Below are 22,934 nucleotides of genomic sequence, written 5' to 3' on the forward strand. Positions count from 1 at the left end.
CTTTAAACTAGTAAGATTTAAACACATGCTTGAAATTCAGGTGAGACCCAAGAAGTTTAACGTAGCTGAATCGGGGCCATATATGAGACAAAGCTGCTCTGGCCAGTAAGACTGAGTGTCAGGAGATGTGGGCTGGATGTCATCTCTGCTGTGTGCTGTGGCTAGAGATGACAAAATGCCCTTCAGTTTTTCAGTTTTGTTGTTTGCTGTCTTGCCGCAGCAATCAAACAGCTGTGTACTTGAGCAAGACCCCACTGGAGAGAAAAAAAAAAAAAAAAAAAAAAAAAAAAGGTGAGCATGCCTTCACCCTCCTCCACAGTTTTACTCTTCACAGCTATCTTACTTACATGATATAGCTGAAAATAATATTAGCTGGGGGCTGTTCTGTATTGTTTGTTTTACTTGGGTCTGCAGACAAATTGCTTAACCATTCTGTTGTTCATGGGCAAGCCAAAAATAGCTCCGCTTCTTCTCTCAAATGTCTATCTATGCTGAGGCAATACCAGAAGGAAAGTGTTCACGAAAGCAAAGAGGCATGATTCCAAGAGAGATCGGCAAGGGAGGAGATGTCTCCATTTGTTGGGGAGGGCTAGACGTCCTTTTTTTGCTTCACTACAACTACTTCAATTAAAAAACAGCAAACAAACAACACAGATCTTAACCACTGGTTCAAGGCTTCACAGCAATTAAGTGAGAGAACTCTAGTAAGCACTTAACTGTTCTGGTTTCTGTGACTAAAACACTAACAGAAATACTCAAAAGATTATCTTACTTCAATTAATTTTAAAACAGAGCCTAATGCAAGACCAGCAACACACCCTCATTGCAGGGCTCCTAGATAATAGCTACAGGCACTGGGAATAGAGCAGAGAAATCCCTCCACCGTCCCTGGTACCTGGACGGCCAGAGGAGGACAGGGAGAAGCAGACAACAGGCGGGACATCTCCTCACCTGCCACCGAGGATCCCAAGGCAGCTCGTCATCCACAAGTGACTGTTACAACTTTCTGATGAAACCACCACTCTACCTCATGAACAATGATTTTGTAGAATTCAGTATTGATGTGGTTTTTTTAAATTGCTTTTCTTTTTACTGATTAAAAGGTAACTACATGGACGATTTTCCAGTGGCTCCTGTTCACCTGCTTAGAGACAAAGCTGTCTGCATTTCACCGTAGTGGCATTTGTCTTCAGGAAGGTTCCGTAACCACTTTGTTTCCAGATTTCATGCTGGGAACACTGTGGTCCTACAGAGCGGCAGTATTTCTAAAGGAACTAAAACCGTCCCTCGGGCTTCAATGCAAGTGCATTCATCCATCCATCTTGTGAGCCCTTCTCCTCATACCAAGAGCTTGACTGAAACTCCCAAAGTTTGGAAGTAAAATACTGCTCCCATTATACTGGCCTCAAAAGTCCAAACCAAAGGAAGACGGTATTGGTCACAATACAGTTCTTTTTGGGAATACAGTGTCAGCCTTGGAAGGGAAGGCATTCAAAAGACAGAGAACTGTCCCAAAATAAATACTGACCTATATAATGTAATAGGTTTTGTTTACTGAGGCATTAGCAGATACTACTTCACTGATTTAAGTGAATAGGCTCAGCGCCAAAGCTATCAATGGAATTGTATCTGCTTATGCTGCTGGGAAGTTCTGCTCTTTGCACAGCATTCAGTGAGGTGTAAAATGAGGACTTAATGTTACTTGCTTGGACTCATTTCAAAAGCAATTGCTGCACCTGCTTGCTCATACCAACACACACAGAGTTAAGTTCTTTTCCAGACCCCAATACCATAAAACTTAGATTGAAATAAAGCTATGTTTATATTCCTACACATTTTGTCATTCTTTACTAATCACCTCCCTCTTAAAATGCATTCATTTTCCTAAGGAGAAAAAAATAATCCATTTCTGCCTATTAGACAAGAAGCAATTCCTTGGATCTTCTCTCCACAAAAAAAGAAATCTTCTGTATTGCACGATACTGAATATGAGCAACATATCCTGGCTCCTCTGAAGACTCATCTTCCAGGTATTAACCAGAAAATGGGGAACTCCTAAGAATAATGCACAGAAGTTAATTGTATACCCCTTTGGGCATAATAAAAAAACAAGTGGCAAAAAAGTCAGATTGCTTTACAGACAAATATTAGTTCTTATCTGCATAGCACAGACTGAGCGTTCTCTCCCGTGATTTAGCTTTAAGCCAATCTAAGGCTGTCATAATGGCCTTACTCCAAACATACTGCCAGACTGCAGGGATTGTGGAACCGGAGGGTTTCGTTCTGTTAAGCAGTGAATATCCTCATCTTCCACTGGGAGCTCATGTTACTTTGAGGGAAAAGGGCATTTGGCTAAAAGGAGAAAATTTTAACAAGCCTAAACAAACAAATAGCATACCATGCTATAAATTTATTGCAGAAAGGAGAGAAATATTCATCCCCCTATAGCTATGAAATCTTCCTTTCAATGATCAACTTGAAAGAAGCAGAGAAAACGAGAACCTGAGTGACGTACGTATAATTTCTTGTTTTGTTAACATTTTTCTATAAGCTGTTCAAATGTGGACAAATAACAAAGTCAGCTCACATAGCGTACATGCATGGACGTGATGACTTCCAGAGGTTCTTCCCAGTTTAAATTTTTTACGGTTGTGTACCATGAGTTTTCACAGCGCCCACCACATCCCTAAAGGTGGCACGCTGCTTGCAAATCATGGGAGAAGCATGTCAGGCCCACGGACTGCAGCTTCATTTGCTTAATTGTTTATACCAAGACAGCTGCTGTGAATAAGGCTTTCCATCAAGGAAGGCAGAATAAATTCTCCTGCCCCACTTCCCTTTTTGTTCTATGCAGGAGAGCAAATAAACTCCAAATATTGTTTCCTACTTGTGCAAACATTCACTGAAGTGCCTCCAACCCACGGAGGATAGGCTATGTGAAGATACCACCAGTTTTAGATTTCCATCATTCCTACCTTGAAACCTTATGACCTTTCACATGGCTAGCTGTTAAAAGGGACGTACCGACTGCGTATCAAACCCCCGTAATAACCCCACAGGATAACTACATTCAGGGCAAGCTGGGCACATTTTTTAAGGCAGCACAATTTTCACTTGCTTGTCACGCTTTAGAGGGGCCAATGCTACTTGGCACATTGTGATAGCCTGTTTATGTTTTTTTCAGGTTTGATCAGAAAAAGAGTGCTTGTGCAATGGCTATCAGCAAGTCACCGCTTACCTCAATGAAGACAAGGGGAAACTGAGGAAAGTTTGTTTCTGTTATGCTATGGAAGCATTTGTGGGATTCAAGTGGTGCAATTAAAGACAGAAAAGAGTAAAACTTGCATATTTCTTACAACTAATAGATAAGAAAAAAAACCTATGGTAGTGTTATTTTTTTAAAAAAATATGACATTTCCAATTCATTTACAATATTTTCAACAGGAATGTCAAAGATTTATGTGTAAGAGGGCGTGAATAAAAGATCACCACTGGATTATATTAAACAATGTGGCTGAATTTTTCCAAAGATCCAAAAATACATATGTGTGTATTTCAGTGGGATTAAGGTGTCTATCTTTCTTAGACTTCCAAAAAAAGGAAGAAAAAGAAAGTACCACCCTGAATGATTAATGTCTACTTTGGTTCTCAAATACTAGATTTAATTATGTTTTGGTCTAATGGCAGGCACAGACCAGGAAAGGAAATATGTAGATGAGAGCAGGAAAGGGATTACATCTGCCAATCATATCCACAAATAGCACTACCATTTTTAAGATCCATTGGACCAAATCTTGAAGCCTTTTATTAGCAAAGAAATTCCCATTAACTGAGAACGTTCCACACAAGACAGCACTCCATACCTTGCACAATTCAGCTATTGAATACAAACTACGGTTTCTAACTCTTCCAGTATTCCTATTTTTATTATGCATAATATTCTCCAGTGCATACAACAGCTCTTTTTAGGGCTTATCACTGCAAGATGACAAAGTGTCAGCTTTAAGCTACCCTTGAACATACCCCCCTCCCTACTAAAATGCCAATCTGAGATTCCACAAGCAAAGGCATATTCATGTTCTATCACGTCAGCAGCTATAGACAACAGCCTGAAGGGTGCTTCCCCTTCCCCCCCAGTAAACAAAGGAAGTCTTTATTCCTGTAGTAGGAGATATTTCATGAAAACTGTGAATCCTGACTGCTACATGGCAGAGATAACTCATGCTCCTGCTAAATAAAGTTCCCTAGAAATAAACCATGATGTTGGAGACATTTATTTGCAAGACAATTTAGACATCCTCCAATACAACTCATTCAATGGTATACTATGTATTTCAGACTCCTCTGCACATCCAACCAGTGATGGAATTTCACCTCTGATTTTAAGGAGGAGGTCATCATTATTCAAATAAAATATAGAGCTTTGTTTTAAATTGAATGGAGATTATTTCAGTTTGCTGTTATAGAACTTTTAAATATTTTGTGGAAGCAACAGTGACATTAGGTAGCTGGCACTGAATTAATCCTATATTAAAAAAAATAAATATATATATATGAACGGAAGCAGCATTCTTTTACAATACCCATCCTCCAGACGGAAAAGTAACCGATCCAGCTTTCCTGGTGATCCCTTCCCTCCCCTGCAAAATGTCACAGCAGTCCAGCTGTCATCCAGTCAACATTTTATACTTCCCATAACCATGTCTAAATGCAGAGAACCACGTTGTCCACTACTGTGAACGTATCAAGGTCAGTGGAGATGGCTTTCTGCAAAGGCCCCTGGGCTTTCCCATTTACACTTTCAACCTCTCTTCCAGCTCCCTGATTTCCACTACAAGAGCCTCCTGCTGGAAAAGCAACACTCATTTCTAGCAGCTGCCTGTAAATCCTCTGTCTTGAAGGTAGGAGCATCATGGAGAAAAACTGCTGTACAACTAATATTCATAGCCAAGACTACAGAATAAGTCTTGTTACAAACACTTGCAGAAGGTAAACAACTACACAATTACTTCACACACAAACACTGCAAATGCCTTTAGAAAAGAATTATAAACAAAGTAGTGTGATCTTAACTAGCCCAGCCAAAAAGTGAATAAATCTACAGAGAGGTTCACTATGTGTTTCACGCAGAAACCATGTCAGCATAATAATTGATAGTATAAATATAGCAGAACGTATGGTACCCATGTAAATCTCCCTACACCAGCTGTTCCCTGAAGTGCCTGAATGCAGCATTGATGAATAAAACTTTCTGGAGACAGCCATACATTTTGCTTTCAGACACAACTTAGGCTGACACACATGCCAGATGCTAAGTGTAATAATCACTTATGTTCCCCATTCTGACCCAATGTTAGTTCTTAAACAAAAATTCTTTGGGCTTTTGTTGTTGGTTTGGGGGCTTTTGCTGTTGTTGTTTTTTAATGGATACAGCACTCCTCAGAATTTTTTGCTTGTTTATGCTCCTAATCCAGAAGCAAGCAAGAAACAGTGACAAGTCTGAGATACTGCAGTTTGAGGATGTTACCTGCTGCTATTCAAAGCTCTTCAGCTGCAAGCTCTTCTCTCAGACCTAACTTCTTCAAGGGGCCCAGTGCCAAATCCCACACCTGCTGCAGAAAGCTGGGTTACTTAAGAGCAGACCCACTTGTTAACATCCAGCTCAAAAAACTAGCAGACCACGTGGAATAAAATGGAAGGACAAGAACTGCCTACAGTTGTGTTCCTTGGCCATTCTTAAACCCCAAGGGTCCAAGCAGAAGCAACAACTCTCGCAGTACCAGGCAGCAATCATTTCAACACTGCTTCTGCCACTGCTGCCAAAAGTCTCCTACCTGCAGTAAGGCAGGCAGGGAGCTGGGCCCCGACAGGTTTCATCTGCCTTCCAAAAAGGACACCAGAGGATAATGCTAGACTCTTTCCATTGTGGCCATTCCTTTGTAGTGTTAATTATTTCCATGTCTTTCTATCCACAGGGGAAGTACAACTGATACATCTTTGAGCAATTACAGCTAGTTTTCCTCATTCTGTGCTTCAACAATAGGAGTACCTTTGAGGACAGCTAAGCTGTCCTCAATCTGTACACCTTTGTCACCCCTTAGGAAGAAAACTGCCCATAAATCTGCACAGTTTTTTTGTTTGATTTACTATATACTCATCAGTGTTACCCATCATCAATGTGATTTTTAGATTGTCTGCAAGGAGCGAGGAAGAAGCTGATCTTGACTGTAAATACCTGGAGGTGATTAATTCCCCCAATATGCTGTAGCAAAAAGTAAGCTGCGATAGCTTTAGAGAGAGCCTGAATACAATGCATTTCAAGACAACATCTATATGACCTTTAAAGAAGGAACATTATTCCCCTGCCCCTCCATCTCACCTCTAACATCAGTACATCTATAAATGAAAAGAATTCATCTCTAGCTGCAATACACATGTCTTAACTAGCAGGTACATGGGCATTCGCCTATTTAGCTGCCGTATCTTAGGCACCTCTCAGCAATTCTTTTCTTTAACTACTTGAAGCAAAACACAACATAAGCAGCTCTGCCCTTGTAATGCAATTCTGTTGCAATTTCCTACAACTTCAAAAATAGCAGCAAAAGGAAAATATAGTGGTCTCATGAAAGAAACCCAGCATCTTACAGGATTCACTCAGAAAGCATTTGTTCCTCAGAAATAAAATAGCTTTTGTGTTACTCAGAAGAAAAGGCAGCAAGTTCTCATATAAAGAACAATAGAGCAAACTAAATAGGGTTGCCTTTCTAAGACTGTCAGTGTTGGCACAGACGTGATCTGCAAATAATAGCGTGTCTTTTTTTTTTAATACTTAGAAAATATTAGCTAGGAAGTTTACGACATTTTTCAAAGGTCCATCTAAGCATTTCCCAAGCCCATATTTGACCATTACTAAACCACTTTGGCTGAGACATACATACTCTTTTGAAATAATAAAAAAAAAAATATCTTTGAAAATTTTCATTTAAACCTTCCCCAGCCCAAAGATTTTTCCTATGTAAGATACTCATTTATCTTTATGTAATCTGCAAAAGGAAAGGCAGAAGTGGAATATAATGCTGAAGCTCAATTTTCAATATAAAAAAAAGTGTAAAGCTATAATAAATAAATTCCACCACAGTTCAACTCCCTTTTGTGGGAGGAATTATACTGAGACAAATCAAAATGTTCCATGGCCTCTCTAAATTGCTTTTGAACATTGTCCTTGAGCACCTCCAATTCTTTATTATTTATATCAAACCCAATTTCCATTGGGAGTACAGTAGTAGTATGTCATCCGTCTGTAAATCTGTCAAGTCCCTAGGAGACCCTTGGCAACCGCTTTTGTAAATCTAGCGCCTCCTTAGAAATTCTTGTTGTGTAAAATCAAAATCATCCTTGTGCTCAGTGGAAATGGATAAACTTAGAATAGCTGAATGCAAATTTGAGAAAACAATCTTCCTCACAGTCCTCTGAGCGTCTCTGTGAAGCAGAGCCATCAATCTCCTTTTCCAGGAGCCACGAAGATAAAATTCTACCACTTGTAACTATGCACCATCAGGTATCGCTGCTTCTTCTTGAAGACTTAAATGTGGCTTTAAGCACTTGGAAAGGGAGTTCTGAATGATAAACCATAGACAGTCTTGATTTGCTTGCATTCACAAAACCAGAATAACCCTTGCTCTACTCCTTAGGGGGCCTAGATGCCAGGGCCAGATTCACAATTAGTACAAATTACTGCTGATACGTTAAAGTCACTGACCTTTCCAAGGTAAGCATTTGGCTCACTTCCCTACTGTTTTCTTCAGAAATACTCATTGTCTTCTCAACTACACATGCCGATGATTGGAACATTATTATATTCAATCCAGCAACCATCTTACATGCCAGAGTTTTTGTGGGTTTTGGAGCTTTTGGCAGGATAGGGGAGGGGGCGGCAGCTGCATTTCTTACCAGACCTGCACTCCTAAAATCTATTGAGCTATAAGGTGTTAATCATTACTTTATAATCACTCAATTCCTACAGCTTTAGTACAGTAAACAGGGAAGATTTATAGAATGTTGTACACTAGGTGCTATGCAAGACCTTAACAATCAGCAGCAGCTTCAGACTCCGTGGAGTTCAACCAAGGAAAGTGACTTAAGGGATAACATGGAAGTTGACACATTTGGTAACCTACATAGTTTTCCATCGAATGACAGCAGTAGATGCCCTGTCTTTCACATGGGTTTTTTATCGAGCCCCTAAAACTCTGTTGTAAAAAAAGTGTCAGTTGAAGAGATATCCTGCTATAAACTCAGTCCCTGCCTTTATCAAATTTAGCACCATTTTGACATTAAAAATTCCTGGGGACAAAGCGACAGACTTATAGACATCAACACCATGAAACACCACAGAAAGGACACACATTCCCTGGCATTCTTCATGGCCACCTTGAGCCAGGCTGCTGTAGGCATTTACAGGCATTCATACCTGTTCCCACACTTAAGAGAGCTGAGTATTTATTTAAAATCACGATAGTACCAGGACAGTACCAGAGAGTCCAAGGACAGACGAGTGACAATCGATAACTGTGCCTCAGCTACATGTTCATTCAGAACCATATGACCGCCCTGTTATGGTGACAAGCCACTTCCAGCTGGTGCACAGCTTGGGCCAAAACAAAAGTTACAGGTGACATTCAGTTCCTGCCTGTTCACTTTTATCCTAACTGAAGAGCTTTCTAATCCAAGCGATCATCTTAAACATCATTAAGTGGCAGCAGGAGCATCGCTGAGAGCAGGAAAAGATAAGAACTGCAGAGTATATACAGAGAGAGGGGGAGATATACAGAAAAACACATGGTTAATGGGTGTGTATTTATGTGTATATTTACACACACGTATAGAAACCTAACCAGCTAATCCCTGGACACCTGGCAGAAGGTCCCAGGCTTCATTTCTGTGAGAGCTGCACACAAAGGCCCTCAGGGCACGAATGGCACTGCTCAGACCAGGTGGGGCAGGAGGGCTCAGCCAAGCAGGTGGGCGCCTCACACCACTCAGGCAAGAGCCTTGCTCCTATCCAAGGTGACGTTGAACATCCAAGTTCACCAATGGGTTCATTTACTAAATTGAACATACACTTCGTTTCAAAAAAGGCTAAGGATTTTACACATGAATTATTACACAATCCCAAAAAGTGTCAAAGGGTTACAAAAGAAATGAAAATCCAATGGCTTTAAACATAGAGTGCAGTGCCACTAGTCCCTTACCATGTTTAAGTGGCCTAAAACGTTAGCTGTCTATACGTTACAAAGCAGTCACCTCTATTATAAACAGACATCTTGGATGATATCTCAGTTTGGTTTGGCTGTACAAAAAAAATCTCAGAACTCCTCCGAGAAGCTGATCCTGTATAATCAGTTTTTTGAACTGGCAATAAAACTAGGTACTCTGATGGGCTGTGGTGGTAGCATCTAAAACTAGGGATAGTAGTAAAGAAAAAGCAGAAATAGTAGTCAAGAATAAACTGAATGGATATCTGAGCACCACATTTGAGATGACCCGTACTGATGAACAAAGTCACACAACCCTGCAAATAACGCCCCAAGGGCACAACAGCCTAACGTTTCTAAAAATGTCCTCTTAGACACATTTCTGACAAATAATACCTCAGATAGATTTAAGTTACCCATCTCTCCTTCAAGATAAGTATCTCATTAGAGCAGACACAGAAAACCTCACTAACGCAGTTCTTCAAGGTCTGATACTTTTGAGGTAGAGTCAGACAACACCCAGAGATTCAAATAGCACCAGTGAAGTATGAAACTATCTACATCATCTCCAAAAACCTTGTAAGATCAATGATTACACAGTATCTTCTCTAACTGCAGGTTTTCCAGGAATTAAGAGACGAAATAAAAAAAGCAGAGACCTTCCAATAAATCTCAGTTACCAGCCTTGTTGGGTTTTATTAATAGTTGCCAGAAGTTCATGTACTGACACAAACTCCTCATAGGGAAAAAAAGATTGGGAAAGCAGATCTAAGGAAAAATGTAAAGGTTATGTATCCCCACATGTAACTTGGGAGGAGGGGAGTGGCAGTTTTGATTCAGTAACACTGGCACTGGGACAGTTACAATGTTTACCTTTAGAGAGAGGACAAGTGGCCAATTGCCAGCAGTCCTGCTGAAGGCAAGCAAAAGCTTCTGGCATCACCCTTCCCAGAGGGGTAACATTAGAAGGACAGTTTTCATTTGCATTATCTCATCTGCACAATCATCTTGAGCACTAGTGGACCTGACTGCCTTTCACCGAGGAGTGAACGTGGCCTAGAGATCCCATCCGAGTCCAGGAAGCAGGATGCTGAAGCAGGATACGAGCCCCTGGGGAGGTCACACGCCAGGGCTTACCTGCAGTGAAGGAGCACTTCACCAAGATGACCACTTATAGACCTCTGCTGGTTTATGCCAGTGAGGAACTGGGCTACTGATAACAAATAATAAACAATAACTAGAGTTTCTATGTTGTTATTCCAGGACACAGAAAACGTAGGCTGCAGAATTATAGCGAAACCAGTCCTGTTTCATTTGGGTTTATGCAATATTGCGGACAACTTTAGCAGCCTACTAGTACTACACTAACCTGGTAGATGCTGCCACTCTGAAAGGTGTGATTTTCATACATTTAAAGACAAGCAAAGCCCAGCCTTACTGAGAAACAAACCCAAGTGTGGTCCTGCTCACACAGAAGTCCTCCATATTAAAACCTGCATGTTTCGTCTTCCCGCAGCTTGCTGAAATGACCAATACTGCACTCATCCTCTTGGCTGTCAATGAGTGTGATATTTCTTAATCACAGTATTTTGCACAGCTATGCTACTAGTTATATTCATCCCTGACAAACTGGAACAAAAATGAACTTTTCAGCAGCATACCAACAAAAGCTTAGAGGTACACTGGGGAACTGTAATACTGTGCAGGTGTCCAGGTGACAAGCCACCATATGAAACATCTAGGGGAAAGTTCAGTTTCCTACGGCCTTCTATTGCCCCTTTAACTCAGGGCACTCACCCGTAGTGCCTTAGTTCCAATACTTCATTAACTCTGATTTAACACAACAGTTAGGACACTGTCAACTCAACAAGGAAAGGCTGTGAACCCAACAATACTCTCGAGTGGTTCTGACCCGTTCCTTCTCTCCTCACATGTAAAAGTCAACTTTTTTCAAATTAACAAAATCTCTCTGAATTTAGTCCAGCTGATAAGCTTCTCTCACTTGCTAGGTGGAACACACAGCATAAGATTTATAAGGAATTCCAAGAAATCTTGCAATCAATATGCAGCACAGATCTCTGCACTACAGCAGTTACATTATCTTGTGTGGCACATGCACTGTTCCCATGGCAACCAGCATCCTTCATCCAACTCCATTATTATGGCTATTTGAGGTTTTCAGAATCTCTGGTGTCCAAGCTATGGCTCAGAGCTACTTTGTGCTAATAAGCCTCAAAAATAGAGACAAGAAGAAAAGAAGAAAATAAGCAAACTCTTTTGCTAATCTATAAGCAACATGGAAAGCAAGAAATGGCATGGGAAATACAATTCAATCAGTGAAGGGGAAGCAACTCTTATATAACTGCCTTCACTAAGCAAGATGAACATAGTGCAAATTCACTATAGCCTTTTAATTCCAGAAAAATTAAGTACAGTCATCTCAGTAAGTCTGTTGATCAAGAATGGCTTTGTAATAGGTATGAGAAAATGAAAATCTTACTTACATTTACTGCAATATTAATTACCCTATCACTGAGATAAAATATATCTTTATTTTTTAAAAAGGACTGAATTTGCAACTATCTGCAGAACACTTGAAGAAAACAATTTGATTTTGACCTTTTTATGATGTCCAATATAGAAGTTCAAAAGGGCTATTGCCAAAATCTATAATCTTCCTAGTATAATCTATATTTGGTTTATATAAATTGTCCCTAGATACCTGAAGTAAGCTTTCTCTATCAATAACACCACTTTTTTTTTTTTTTTTGACATTTAAGCATTTCCACATCAAAGCATTACAACAACCCCATTATGCTTTGCACAGCTTAATACAAAGTTTCTCTTAGTCACCAACCAGGGAATTTCAGGCAGAAAATAAATAACCTAATTTATTAAAGCGACCCTTGAGTAATCATCCTCAAGTTGCTAGCTAGAGGTTTTATCCATGTGAAATACACATGGGTCAGTAGGAACAGAAATGCTTTGAAGTTGGAGGGTTTGAAGGCTTTTAAAAAGAAATGTTAAAATAAATAAGGAAGGCACTACACTAGAAAATGCCCTTATAATTGACAAAGGAAACTGGCAGCTGCTGATCTTTAGCTACACTTAAGCTTAAACGCGCTCAGCACCTGTTCAGGAAGAACAGTGGTTCTTTAAGTGTCCTGAACACCATCTATCCTCAGCTGCGCAGGCCACATTCGCTGTCAGCTCAGGGGTATCTGTTGCTGTTGAAGGTAAGCAAGGTCAAAAGCAAGGTCAGTCTTCAGCACAAGCCCCCTAGGGAGGTGAACGAAACCAGCTGGTGCTTCTCACAACCCCCATATCCATTCATGGGGCATCCAGGCACCAAGGTCAGCAACGCCCGGGTTCACGTGGCCTCGATGAGCCGCTGGAAGAGCGGGTCTCCCGGAGCTTTCCGAGGCAGGGGTCTTTCTCCCTTCCACTGCTGCCACCCTGCAGCCCTGGAGCAAACCCAGCAGCCCACACCAGAGCCCCGGAGGGCCCCGGCAGGTCCTGCTGTTTCTGGCTGGAGAGCGGTAGTTCAGGGAGACTAACCGACATTATACTTGAGGTATGATTTTCAAGCATTAATATTTAAATATTTGGTTCTACAGAAAATAAGAAAAACACCCCAACTTCTACTACTGGTAAATGAACATGCTAAGTGTTGAGGAAAAGTAAGTAAAACTTTATTTGTGTGCATAGTGATGACAGCAGCTGTGGATGTGGTGCTGTTTGCACCCTGAAAGCCTCCTGCCCTGCCCGTGCCCTCACCTGCTAGTTCATGCAGCTAGCTGGGGCAACCCAGCGTTTTATCAGCTCGGTGCCTGACATCAGTCTCCAGGCTGATGCTGCGTGTCCACATAGAGGAACTCACTTCAGAAAAGCGAAGAATGCACGATTACTGTCTGAGAATGTACCTTCCATAAGATTTAAGTGTCTTTATAATTGAGGCTGAAGGTATGCTGCTATTCAACTCTGGGCCAGATTTTGAATTCTGCTCATGTTTGACACCTAGTGAAATCAATGGAATTAAATTCAAGTCATTTGTACCACTTAAACCCACAAAGAAGCTTAACATACTTAATCATATAGCTTTCTGCTATCAAATAGTTTGCAAGTGGAAAAGGCATGGAATTTTCCAGCTGCACCTTCCCTTTGGAACCCACATGGCAAGGTTGCACAACTCTAGTTTTCTTGCTCCCGAGATGGAAGAAACCCTGTTTTCACACTGAGAGATGATCCAGGAACGCTTAAACTGCTCTTCCTTTTTTTGTGCTTCAACCCAGGGATGGCTGCTTACTTCCAGTTGAAACGCAGGCTCTGCGTCACCCTGCTGTGCGTGACCAGCAAGGGATGGGACTGCTCGGTGAAGCAAACCAGTAGATGCAGCTGAGTAAGATGACATTGTGTTACCCTGAAACCCACCTGCTAAACTAGAGAGGATCTAACACATAAGAGCAGCAAGATCCTTCAGGAATTATATTATTTCAGAAATATTAAGACCCTGTTCAAATAATCCCAGTTAATTTTAATTTCGGAAGGTTAGATAGTCCTCATAATTTTTCCTAATTGCATATTCCTCAGAATAGACTCCTCTGGCTGCTCTGTAATCAAATCATAATTAAAGCATCTGTGTCATTTTATCAATCCCTTCCTGCTATCTGTAGCATCTACAGAAGGCAACAAAGATGCAGCATGCAAAATTTCCAGTACCAAGGCTCATCATCAGAGCAATAACAGGGATTTGTGCTAGTGTGACTGTCTGAGCGTCTCCTTAGGCTTTCATTAGCCTTTAAAAACAACTGAGGAAGAGAAGAATACTAAACAGTGCCCTCCTTGTTCTATCCACAACTGGAAGCCATGTTTTATTCCTGTGATACTTGTTTTTAAAACAGCTGCCTCATTTCATCGCAGCTTCACTGAGGAAACAGTCATACAGTGGGGAAACAGTTGTCGTCGCCTGAAACGAAGAGAGATGTTAAACAGCAGCATCACCTTGATAAAGTATTTTCTCTTTGAGCACTGTGTCAGTTGTCAGACTGAGTCTCCACTACATTCCAGCCAGAATAAACACCCAAACAAAAACTAACCAACAAGCAAATTGACTCCCCTGAGCTATATCCCAGAACCCCCAAATTAACTAATTCTAGGGTTCAGATTGGCGAAGAGTTGGTGGTGCGTGCCCTTTCCCTTCAAGGGCATGCTGCAAGTTACATCTTGGAAGAAGTGTGATTGCACAGACTGTGCAAACTCTCCCCCTCCCCTCCAACACCCACGACTCAGAAGTGATGAAAACACTGAGGAAACTTCTCTGGGAAAGCAGTCTGCACCTTGAGCTTAGTTTTATCCATTTTAATTCAGAGGGAGGAAAAAGAAAAAATCATCAGAATTTCTCGCACAAGCAGAATTCAAGATCAGACTGTGACTTAAGAATTTTTAGTTTGTATTGAAAGGAATACATCACTTGGTAACTGAAAGCATGTATCTTTGAAAATTTTGTGATGTATTTATTCACCACTGACATAACTTTTTTCTTCCTTTCTTCTGCCCTGTAGCTTAGTCTTGTTAAATGATTTTATAAAGTTACAGTGTGATCCTCAGCTGTGTAGGTATTGCTTGATACACATAGGAATACAATTGCTATCAAAAGTACTGATTTTTCATTGTATGCATTTCATTATAACATGATTATAAGTAAACATTAAATAAGTGTTACCTTACACAGTAAAGATTCAGTTTACAAAAAGATTATTCTAAGACAGCGCTCGAAACTAAAATCAGCATTAAGTTTGCTAACAACATATCACATCTTTTAAAATATAAGGATCAAAGCTGGAATAAAATCAAAATTTTCCAGCTTAACAAATCTCTCTGGTTTTCCGAAATAACTTCCGTTTCCAAATGATTAATTCTTTTGGAACTTATTTTGAGTGGAAAGGTGATTTTGGAACAATTGATACCTAAATATGTTTAATTTAAGTCTTAAACAGAAAGCCTTTTCATATCTAATAGCTAATGGTAGCCACCAGCATGTAAGGCCCACACCTGTATTTTATTTTATTTCTTTTAGGGTTTTTTGGTTGTTGTTGGGTTGGTTTTTTTTGTGGTTGTGTTTTGTTGTTGTTTGGTGATATTTATTCTTCTTTTAAACAGACAACAGTGGCACATCAGAATTCCTGCAGAGTAAGACAAACATGGGACTTCTGAGACACCAAAGTGATTACTTTGATTGATACAGAACACTATCAATTACCATTGAAGTCAGAGGACTCGTAGCTGTTATACCTTGTGGGTTTTCTGTAACCCACAGGGTTCTTTTGTAACAGAGCTGTCGTTAACCCAGTACAAAGCACAATTACTGTTCAAAGAGTGGCATTTTCTGCACATTTGAGTCTGATCAGAGTAGCAGCATGGAAATATCAGAATGTTAATGTAAACGGTTTGGGTCTATTTCCTTGGGGCAAAGCCAAAGCATGACCTCTCAAGCTAATGTTCCAGCTACACTAGTGCAACTGACAGCAGCGTTTAGTCCTTGGTTTGCAGATGACATCAGCCCTACTGTGGACGTGGTCAGCATCTTCTACGTTCACAAGCTTGCATGTTGGCCAGATCTTGAACAATTAAAATTATTGCAAAATACATTTGAAAAAGAAAAAAAAAAAAGCAGCCAAGGGGTTTCTTGGAGAGTAACAATTTGTTGTTCATGTTACACTGCATGACATTCCTTCTTCAAACTCCTTCTAACAGAAAGGAGGATAGAGTACATATACAAAAATATATTTTAAAATTATTTTATTTGCCTGTATATAAGGGACTAAATCCTTTCTGCATTCTGTAAATAGTGCTTTTTATGGAGCTGGCAGATTGTTTTTCCATCAGTAAAGAAGATCCAGGTGTAGATTAATTTACTTGCCAGGTTACCTTGCAATCTGACTGAACAGAACTCATTTCAAATACCAACTGCCAGTGTTGCCCTTATAAAAGGCTCACACAAGTGGCCTGAGAAAGTCTCAGATTTTATAGACACTATTTTCCCCTTAAAAATCTAAAACTAAAGGAAGAAAAAAAAAAGTAAATCTAGTAATCCACCTGGCATTTTATTCTATTCTCATGCAGAGCTTATGACAAAAGCAGAAACTGGGACTGAATCGCTGCCTACCCTCACACTGACAGTCAAAGGGCATGCTTCTGGAAGCAGGGGAGCAAAGCACCTCAATCGCTAGAAGTTCTGAAGCATATCATTTGTGGGGTTTTTTAAGCCAGATAACAGATAATTCACCCGTGATCTGCATGCAGGTTAGACTTACAGTAGATAACAAAAAACTAAAGACAGCATTTCTTATTACTATTCATACAACAAAAGACTTTGTTGCCTTCTCCATTGTTTTACTGAGCCACTGCAAGAACTGACCTTGTCTTTTAAGTGAGATCTGTCACAACTGTGAAAGCATTCACTGTCTTTCTCTATTTGGCCACGTCTGTGCTGTCATCGCCTGTTCAAAGGGGTCAGGACTGCAGCATCAACCTTCCATTACAAGCATTCAGAAAGGCTTTGAGGTACACTGCTTTCTGCATTTTATGTAACCAAATGTGTCACCATATTAAAAGCACAACCATGCAAATGTCACAGATGACCATCTAACATGCAGTTGAAAGGCACAGATATATCCCCAAGTCCAAATTCATTTTTTGTTTCCAACATTAAAGGCAGGCATGAGTTAGAAAAAATCATGGTAAGTAGAAAATCCTAAGATAACTTGAAAAGAAATTGTCACCAAGGATTCTCTTCAGAGATAATTTTTTTTCCCCTTTTTTTCACGAATCATTTGTTTGTAGTTGAGTCATCCCAAAAAGCATCTAAAGCTTGCGGAAATTTGTCACTGCATATAGGATGATGAGTGCAGAATTCTTACAGATTATTTAGAAATTTCCTTTTTGCTTCTGTAGCTTACATTGCACTTACATGGTGAATAGATTCAAATATGCAGTCAAAAGCCATCTTCCCCCACCACCTCCCTACTTGTTCCCAGTCCTCATGTTCAATTACTACTCTGTTATACTTAATAGTGCCATCAGCACTGCAGTACTTTAGCGATAATAGAAGCATCACATCAGCAGGCAGTATCTTCAGTAAATACATTAACCACTAACTCGTTCGTGCTAACAAATCATTGTTTACTTTTGAAATGCATTTTAGCAAGCTGCGATATTCATGAATCAAGTGAGATTGGTGTAAGCAGCCTCTGAATTTTATGAGACAGACACAGCTTTTAACTTTACCAAACTACATGTTCCATTAAAGCGGACATGAAAATTGCTTCATTTCTCCCTTTTCCACATCATATGACATAGTAGGATTTGCACACACAAAATACACATGGCTCTGTCCTGAGTATCTCGAACTCACTGGGTACGAAGAAATTCATGATTGCAAACCAACAGTTTATCATGAAAACAATTGCCTAAAATCTATGTCAACCCATGCTCATACGAACACACACATGATAAAAACTAGCAGTCCACACTGATCATCAGCAAATGACATCACTTGTACCTTTAACCTCAGAAGAAACAAAAAACCATCAATTTCTTACACATTCTGCAAACTCTAAAGACTTAGAACTCTCTTACAGGAAGCCCCCTATGATGCCGGTATTGATACTAAAATCAGTGGTAAAAAGGAGAAAGAAATTGAGCTGTCAATTCTTAACACACTATTAACATGGGAATTTCTGACAGATTTCATCCACTTACAATTAGGACCGAATATTTTTTTTGGCAGCTGAAGGAAGACACCAGTTTATGGTTTTTCTGTTCCCCCTGCCTCACCTAAAGCATTAGATTTACACACATTGACTTGATCCTCAACAGTGATGAAGCGGCTCTGAAATTCAAGATGCTTTCACACCTGCATGCAAATTTAGTAATGCCAAGTTTTAAGTCACTGCCCTTCATATCTAGATCTCCACACTTAAAACATAAGCTGCCAAGTTCCTCAGATTTTGAAGAGGCCAGGATCAGCCCCTGTCCCTTTAATGTTCCACCTTGTCTCCAAAAGCAATGTCTTTTTACTAGAGCTCAGTGTGATTCACTGGAATTTGCCAGGCAGGTTAGGAAATCCCCTGAAGCAGAGGAAGAATATTAAAGAGATGGGACATGTATATCAAATCTCATTACTGTTCTCTTATGAGAATCAATCAAGTGAAAGGACATGATGATGTCATTATGACATCATTTACTTTGGGATTAGAAATTCATAGCTACTTAGCAACCAAAACTGTCCAATACAGAAGTAAGAGATTCAGTGGAAGATGTTATCATCTGACCCATTTACTGCAAGATAAGTATTTGTCGATTCGTGTTTCAAAACTTCATAAGACATGCAATAACTTAACAACCCCGTTGTTTCAAGTACTGAGTATTAGAAATAAAACATTCTCTCTGAACCTCTTTTATCATTATCCAAATAATTATTTTTTTAACCCTGTAATAGCTAATACGCACGTTTCCTCACAGTTCTTTTCATCTTCTCACAGATCTAAACCCTAAAAATGCAAAAAGGAAAAGAGCTTGTGCTCAACAACCCGATCAGAAACTCAAACCTTGTACAGTCAAGGGAGATGAATGCAATTGCATAGGAACGCAAGCCCAGAAAGCGCGTAGGTTTCAATAAACTAAGCCGAAAATATCCAGTTGATGAGCTCCAGTATCCGTCAGAAATTCCAACGGAAATAAGAAGCTCTGTGCATGAAAGAAGAATTGGTCACGCTACTTCTGTGGCTATTTCTGGGACCTGAAAAGGGTTTGATGCCCGGAATCTATGCCTGACCTGATTTTCTTTAAAGTTCACTCATCTCTGCTGAAAATACAGTTTAAACGAGTTCTAAAGCAACGGAGAAAAAAAATGCATGGACCGAGATTATAACTAAACCTTTAAACCCGTAATCACCACGCTCGAAACGGAGCACTGGACTGACACCTCGTATTTCCAAACCCATGCTCTGCTGCCGACTAACGGAGTTGGAACCCGCTCAGCATTAAACGAGAGGAAACAAACCCCTGCACCTCCCGGGAGCCACTGTGGCTGGGACGAGGCCAGTTCGGATTCCCGCCGCGGCAGCCAGGCAGGCCGGCCGGCCCGCCGCCCCGCTCCTCACGCCGAGGCTCGGCAGCGCCTTCGGGGGAAACCCGGCGCCGGCGCCACCGCCACCCTCCCCGGCCACCGCCACCGGCGCGGCGGTAACAGGCGACCGCCCGCCGCCGCCTCCCGGGCGATTTACCTCAGCGGCGCCCGCGGCTCCTCGGTGGGGACGCTCCTCCGCCCGCAGCGCTCCGCCGCCTGTGAGGGCACGCCGCCGCCTCAGCCTCCTTCCCCCGAGGGCGGCCGCATCCCCCGCCGCCGGCAGCCGCCGTCCGCCCGGGGAAGAGCGCGGGGCGTTGCGGTGCCGGCCGCAGGGCAGGGGAGCGCCACCCGCCCCGCCTCAGAGCGCCGCGGCGGCCGCGAACCGGGAGCTGCGAAGGACCGAAGTTCGCGTTCAAACGCGCACACCCTACCTGCCGCCGCGGCGGAGGAAGAGCTGCTGTTGCCGCCGCCGCCGCCGCCAATCGGCCCGAGCCACCGGCGCTGCCCTCCCCGAGCGATAGTAATGTTCATTTAAAGCTCGGCGCCCGCCGCTCCGCCGCGCCCTCCCCACGCAGCAGCGGCCGCGCAGTAGCGGGGCCGGGCGCGCCCCGCCCCGCCCCGCCCCCGCCCCGCCCCTGAGGAGGGGGACGGGGATCGGGATCGGGATCGGCATCGGCATCGGGATCGGGATCGGGATCGGCCCCGACCCCGGCCGTGAGGACAGACCAGCCGTGCGGCCCCGGCCCCGGCCACCCCCTGAGGAGCGGGACCGGCCGTGCGGCCACGGCCACGGCTCGGCCCTGAGGAGAGGTGCCAGCCGTGCGGCCCCGGCCCCAGCCTCAGCCCCGGCCCCATCCCGCCCCTCAGGAGAGGCACCGGCCATGCGGCCCCGACCCCGGCCCCGGCCCCGCGGCAGCCCCCGCCCCGCCCCGCCCGGCCGCAGGCCCAGACCCCATCCCCTGCCTGGGGCAACACCCGTCACCACCTCACCTCGACCGGCTCCAGCGAGGCTCCAGGGCCGTACTGTGCTGAGCCGGGCCCGAGAGAGGTTCCCTTGGGCAGCTGGGGGATTGCTGGGCTGCCCTTGGCCCGAGTTCACAAAAGCTGAACAAAGGACTTAGGAACGGCACGTCTGGTGAGCTGCCAGGAAAACCAGTGGTTCTCTGACAGAGTTTGGGTGATGGGTGTTTCCAAGTGGAAAGTTATTTCCAACAGGAAAGCTTAGAGCTCTGTTTTGAAAGTGCTGAAACATTGATACATTTTCAAACTTCCTCAAAAATGTCCACGTGTAGGAAAAGAAACAAGTGGAATTGCCCCGGCCCTGGGATCTTTTCCAGTCTGATGTTTTCCCAGTGTAAGATTTCCAGTCAGAAACCCCTGGCCATCTCTCTTGGGCATCTTCCGAGCAGGGACAAAAGCAGGTGAGCTCGCCACAGCAGGTGGTCACACTACTTCTGTGGCTGCATGTAGGAGCAAGGCTGCCTTGTCCCAGGGACCGCAGAGCAGGCGCTCCTCGGTGTCACACGGTGTTCCACCAAGGGCAGCTGCACCCCAGGTACCTGACGGACGTTAACAGCTAGAAGCAAAAACATGGGTACTTTTGACTCCCAGATGACTCTCTATAAGCAGTGAATGGCGGTGACAATTGGCCAGAGGATTGAACCAAAAGAACACCACCTAGGGAGTTTTTTGAGGTAAACTGGTTTCTCTTGCGATAGGATTAAAGTAGCCATGGCTGTTCTATAAGAGTCAATCCCATGTCTTGTCCTGTATGTTTCGCTGCGCTAAACAGCCTCTGTTGTTTAGAAGATGAAGTAACATTTACAATCTCTACTAACCGTCTTACAATACACAAAACTGATAACAAAACCAGCAACATACATTGCACTGTGACACACTTGTTGAGTCAGGAAGACCTCGCCTCCTCCTTTTCCTCCTGAGCAAGTCTGGAAGTGTGTTTGCTTATAATTTACCCCATCAGTGGATTATGAACCCACCCTAAATGTTTGTCTATCTTCTTAATGTCTACATTGCTCTATGTGAATTTAAGGATGATGTGTAAACTAACGTTTAATACATGATAGTCATACAGCAATGGAAGTATAAACACTGATGGTTATCGCTAGGACATGCAGATAGAGAGGATACATCTCATGAAATTGGCTAATTACCAATTTGAAACCCTACTATTTGTGCAGGGATTGCCAGATTGCTCAAAATCTTCAGTGAGTTGCTTGTGAGTTTTAATGTAGAAAATGTTAGCAGTTTAACACTGCTGTCCATTAATTACAAGTATTTATGCAGAGACTAATAATTGGATTGTCCTGTAATCCACCATAATAATCAGGAATTTTGTTTGCCCGTGTGGTTTGAAAAGGTGATAGCTAATGATATTCTAGCTGTCTGATTTATACAAGTGGCAACAAATAACTACCGCTCTAGTGTCTCTACTATTACTTCAGGGTTATAGATTTTGCTACTGATTAGCACTTGTCTTCATCATAGTCCCATTGTCCTTGTGTTTTGTCTAAGTATTTTGGTTCTGATTGCTTAGCTTTTTTAAAATATAGCATATATTCCGTTGTTTAGACCTGCTCCCTGAGTAGTACCAAGTGACTATTCAGTTCACTTGAGGTTGGATGTTAAAACAGGAGAGGTGCCTTTCTCTGGGCTTGGATGTACCAATAGTACAGAAGAGACCACAGCCCTCCCCATGCTGTTGGCATAGTCTGGTAAGACATCTGTGGGTTACCTGCCATGTTGTAGCCATGTGACTGTCTGGATTTCCTCCGCACTGGTTACAGCCCAGTGGGGCTGGCTGCCTTTTGCCTCTGTGGCAGTTTGCATTGGTAAGGTCAAAACTACCACCTAAAACATAGCTACGTAAACCAGCCATCTGCAGCTCTGGGTAGATTTTGTACCACTTCTCACACTGTCAATTGTGGTGCTTTAGCCTAGATGTGTTTCTTTTTTACTTGAAAGCTCCGATTTTGCAGAATAGCTTGATGTTAAGGGAATAAATTCTGTGGCAGATTACATTAACAGCCAGCAATATACAGAACAAAACCCCAGCACAGTGGTTCCCAAATTGTTGCTCATGAGCTGCTGGCCAGTGTGTGTGATCTGCATTTCAGCAGTGCACCTGTTTTAAGACACTAGATTTCAAGATCACCTCAATTCAATTTGGTCTGATTATGATCCACAAGAGACTTGGAACTTTAAAATTACCCTACTGATCCAATATTAGAGAACAAGTTCTACAATGAGCAGCTGAGGGAACTGGGGTGATTTAGTCTGATGAAAAAGGAGGCTGAGGGGAGACCTTATGGCTTTCTGCAGCTACCTGAAAGGAGGTCGTAACAAGGTGGGAGTCTGTCTCTTCTCCCAAGTAACAAGCAATAGGAGAAGAGCAAATGGCCTCAAGTTGTGACAGGGGATGCTTAGCTTGGATATTAGGAAAAAATTCTTCACCAAAAGTGTTATCAAGCATTGGAACGGGCTGCCCAGGAAAGTGGTGGAGTCACCATCCCTGGAGGTGTTTAAAAGATGTG

At 42.4% G+C, this 22,934-nt stretch overlaps 1 protein-coding gene across 2 annotated transcripts in view; it reads right to left on the reverse strand.

The window, feature by feature from the left end:
- The window catches only part of SLC6A1 (solute carrier family 6 member 1), a 61,128-nt gene extending 41,153 nt beyond the window's left edge, over positions 1–19,975 (reverse strand). The window contains exon 1 of one of the 2 annotated variants that reach the window (XM_056337700.1): positions 19,815–19,975. The gene's annotated coding sequence lies outside the window, so the exon portion shown is untranslated. Of the gene's footprint in view, positions 1–19,540; positions 19,620–19,814 lie in introns of those variants that run through there. The other variant, XM_056337701.1, reaches the window with a different exon arrangement.
- Between the last annotated feature and the right edge of the window lie 2,959 nt (positions 19,976–22,934).

The sequence above is a fragment of the Falco biarmicus genome, chromosome 4, assembly GCF_023638135.1.
Source record: "Falco biarmicus isolate bFalBia1 chromosome 4, bFalBia1.pri, whole genome shotgun sequence".
In the NCBI taxonomy this organism is placed as follows: Eukaryota; Metazoa; Chordata; class Aves; order Falconiformes; family Falconidae; genus Falco; species Falco biarmicus.